Source organism: Carettochelys insculpta, chromosome 1, assembly GCF_033958435.1.
Source record: "Carettochelys insculpta isolate YL-2023 chromosome 1, ASM3395843v1, whole genome shotgun sequence".
NCBI lineage: Eukaryota > Metazoa > Chordata > Testudines > Carettochelyidae > Carettochelys > Carettochelys insculpta.
The window spans coordinates 10,680,788-10,685,055 of record NC_134137.1 but is presented as its reverse complement, the minus strand read 5'-3'; positions in this window follow the sequence as shown (position 1 = coordinate 10,685,055).

Genomic DNA, 4,268 nt, shown 5'->3' with positions numbered 1-4,268 from the left:
CACTGACCCAGAATAATACCCAGAGCTGCGCTGTCACAGCAATGTCCCCTGTTCTCTTCATGAAGCTAATAATGAGCTCCTGGGTCTATCTTTTTTCTGAACCTTTAATTGTTTTCATGGCCATTTCCCTCTCCAGTGTATCAATGTCCTGCTTGAACTGTAGACTCCAGAACAGGGCACAATATGTCAGCCATGCTCTCACCAGTACCCAGCGGGGCTGACAGCCGCCATACGTCTGGGGCAAAGTGGGAGAAGGTCCTGGCTCCTCACCCCTTGGGCAGAAGGGGTGGGGTTTAGGGGTCAGCTCTGCCCTCCTCCATGCTCCCTCAGAGCTGCACACGAAATGGCGGCACAGTACCGCTGTGGCATCGAAAGGGCCTGGAGCTCCAGCTGCTGCTGCTGAAGTAACGTGCATTCTTTCTTCCTAAATGCAGCCGTGACCATTTCAGTGATCAGTCCTCTTCATTATTTACCTCGGTCCCCAGGCTTGTGTCATCCGCAGACTTTATCAGCGATGGTTTTGTGTTGTCTTCCAGGTCATTGGTAGAAATGTTAACCAGCGCAAAGCCTGGAACTGATCCCTGTAAGGTCGTTCCTCCTCGGTGTAATGTGGCTTTTGGGTTTCGTGCGTGGGTGCTCCTAGGCACCAGAAGCAGTAATAGGAACCCCTCGGCACGGCTTCCGCCATCAGAAACTCCAGTCTTAACACTTTCCCAGCATCACTGTTGGTGCTGGGTGATGGTGGTGGTGTGGGGTGTACAAGAACTCAGCTTGGAAGATATGGTAGTTCCTTTTGTCCATAGACATGATGCCGCCTGTGGAAACACATCCATTGAATGCAGCTGTTTACAGGTACATTTTTAGGCCTGTCAGTGCGTTTTTAATCCATTTAACATGGGCCGTGTCATGACTTACAGGATTGAGACTGTGCCCCTCTGCCAAAATTTAGGCCCCTAGGGAGTTTAGGTGGTTATGGACTAGGTGGCAGCTGAGCAGGGGTTTCGGGCACACAGTGACACAAAAATGCTGGACATAGGCTCTCCCATCCCCGATCTTCAGATCCTCAGTGCAAAGGCTGGATGGAAACAGATGTACATACACAGAGGGCTGGGGGTATTCATCCTGAGCTCCTTGTCGGATTCCAGTCTGGGTAATTCATGCATCATGTCTAAATAAATTACCCCAGCCATTCCAGCAAAGCACAGTGTTCTTCTTTCCTCCTTGACCTAAACTGTTTGTGGTGTTGCTCTGTGTGGGTGAAGGGGCCTTCACGCTCTGCCCTAGAGGTGGCTGCCTTTGTGGTGCTATGGCCATTAATACTGTGACCGGGCCACGGAATGATGCTCATACTGAGGTGAAGCACATGGAGACCCTCTGAGACAGAAGGTGCTTCATGCTTCAATTGTGGGCTCGGATCACTCCTTGGGAAGCTGGGGTTCAGCTCCTGAGCCAAAGGACACTGCTGCCATTCCTGGCTCCCTGAGAGGCTCCGGCAAGTGCCGCCCTGTACAGGTGTGGGAAGTGGAGATGTGGAAAGTGCTAATGCATCCCCAGGTTTTCATCTGTCTTCTCTGAACCTGGGGGCTGACCTCACTGCCAGCTCCACCAGCCCCAGGTCCTGGCCTCCGGGCAGCCCTCCTGGGATCCCAGCAGCCCTGACTCAGGCTTTGCCTCCTGCTCCCCAGATCCCTATGGCTCTGCTGTACTCCACCGCCCCACTGGAGGCTCCATCTCCCCTACAGGAGTCCCACCCACACTGCTGCAGACTCCATTGTCTCTCCCCAGAGTCCTGACCCGTCTGCCACAGGCTCTATCCCTTTCCCCCAGGGTCCCAACAGCCCTGACCTGGGCTTCACCCACCCCCAACAGGATCCTGTGAGCCCTGCTGCAAGCTCTGCCGCCCCCAACAGGAGACTCCATCTCCTCCTCCCTGCTGGAGTCCCTCCAGCCCTACTGCAGGCTCTGCCTCCCCTGGAGTCCTGCTACCCCCTCACCTCTGCCACTCCAATGGTCCTTGGGATCCTGCCAGCCCTGGGGGCCCACAGACAGGGCAGGATTCTGCAGCTGATCCCAGCTGTGGCCCCAGCCTGAGGCAGGAAGGTTGCCAACTCTCCTGAGCTGGGCAGACTGGAGGCCATTTGCAGCAATGGAGTCTGGTCTGTCCCATCTGGGAGAGTTGGCTACCTGATCTAAACAGGTCTGGTGGGAGGAAGCAGTGGGAAGCTAAGACTCCCCTGCCCAAAAATAGTTCCAGCACCCCTGGAACAAACCACAGCACCTCCAGCCTCTGTCTCTGAGCCTCATCCCACAGTGAGCTCTGATTCCAGGAAAGCTGGAACACCCCAAAGGAAGGAACATTTGTAAACACAGGCAGGACGACTCTTTCGTCAACCTAATGAGCTAACTGAGTTTGTGACACAGCAGTCTGCCATGGAGTCGGGAGGAGAGGCTCATTCACAAAGGGCAAGTGAGCGCCGTCTGCTCTGTCACTGTCCTTTCTACCCCCAGCGATCAGCCCAAGCAACAGCCCGGTTTTTTCTGAGCCTCAGGAATGAAAAGAGAGAGACCAGATCTCCAAGGAGGCCTCAGAGCCTGACTGCAGCAGGCCAGGCCATGCCCCATGCTATTTATTGAGTGCCACGATTTACTTCAGGGGCTTCTGGTCATTCTAACCCTTGTTTTACACAGGGGAGGGAAGCTGAGGCACAGAGCAGGTCAGGTACACGCCTGCTGTCTGACAGTGAAAGGGCCCCTTGAAAAAGAACATTGGGCTTTTGACTAACTGCTGTCCAGCCTTCCCCCGGCTATTATTTATATTCCAGTAATGCCGCAACGCCCAGGCTTGGATCGTACCCCTGTTGTGCTGGGGCTGCATACGCACACAGCCAGGACATCCTTTGGCAGGACACTCAGAGGGAGCTGCCTGCCACAGGGCGGAGCTGTGCTGATGAGCCAGAAGGATGCTTTTCTGTCTGCCGGCCATGTCCTGGCACTTGACGGAAGTGGGTCTTTGCCCACGAAAGCTTATGCTTCAATAAATCTGCTAGTCTATGACGTGCCACAGGACTTCTCGCTGTTTTCACTGTGTGTGTGTTTGTCACCCAGATCCCCAAAGCAACAGGCCTTGGACAGCTCAGCCAGCCCCAGGGGGAGAGCTAAAGTCCCAGCAAATGGTCCTCTTTGGCTTCCTAGGAACCACAGGGAAGAAAAAGCGGTTCCTACAGCCTTGGCTTCTTGAACACTGTAACCCACGGCTCAGCTGGTCCAAAGAAATACGGCAGCCTGGACTTCAAGGCTACGTCTACACGTGCACCCAACTTCGAAATAGCTTATTTCGATGTTGCGACATCGAAATAGGCTATTTCGATGAATAACGTCTACACGTCCTCCAGGGCTGGCAACGTCGATGTTCAACTTCGACGTTGCTCAGCCCAACATCGAAATAGGCACAGCGAGGGAACGTCTACACGCCAAAGTAGCACACATCGAAATAAGGGAGCCAGGCACAGCTGCAGACAGGGTCACGGGGCGGACTCAACAGCAAGTCGCTCCCTTAAAGGGCCCCTCCCAGACACACTTTCATTAAACAGTGCAAGATACACAGAGCCAACAACTAGTTGCAGACCCTGTATATGCAGCACGGACCCCCAGCTGCAGCAGCAGCAGCCAGAAGCCCTGGGCTAAGGGCTGCTGCCCACGGTGACCACAGAGCCCCGCAAGGGCTGGAGAGAGAGTATCTCTCAACCCCCCAGCTGATGGCCGCCATGGAGGACCCCGCTATTTCGATGTTGCGGGACGCGGATCGTCTACACGTCCCTACTTCGATGTTGAACGTCGAAGTAGGGCGCTATTCCCATCCCCTCATGGGGTTAACGACTTCGACATCTCGCCGCCTAACGTCGATTTCAACTTCGAAATAGCGCCCAACACGTGTAGACGTGACGGGCGCTATTTCGAAGTTACTGCCGCTACTTCGAAGTAGCGTGCACGTGTAGACGCAGCTCAAGTGTCAGAGAGAGTATAGAATAAAAAGCTGCAGAGAAGGGCAATAGAAATGACTAGGGGTATGGATCTGCTTCCTATGAGAAGAGATAAAAAGGACTGGGAGTGTTTAGCTTGGAGAGCAGGGATAGGAGTCTTCTTAACACAAAGGTGGGGAGTGTGCTCTTATATGCAGGTCCATTCCCCATGGGAGGTTGGGAGCTTCAGGGTCTGAGCATTGCTCTCATAAAGGGTGGGTGCAAGTTCAATCCTTGCTGGGGGCCTCC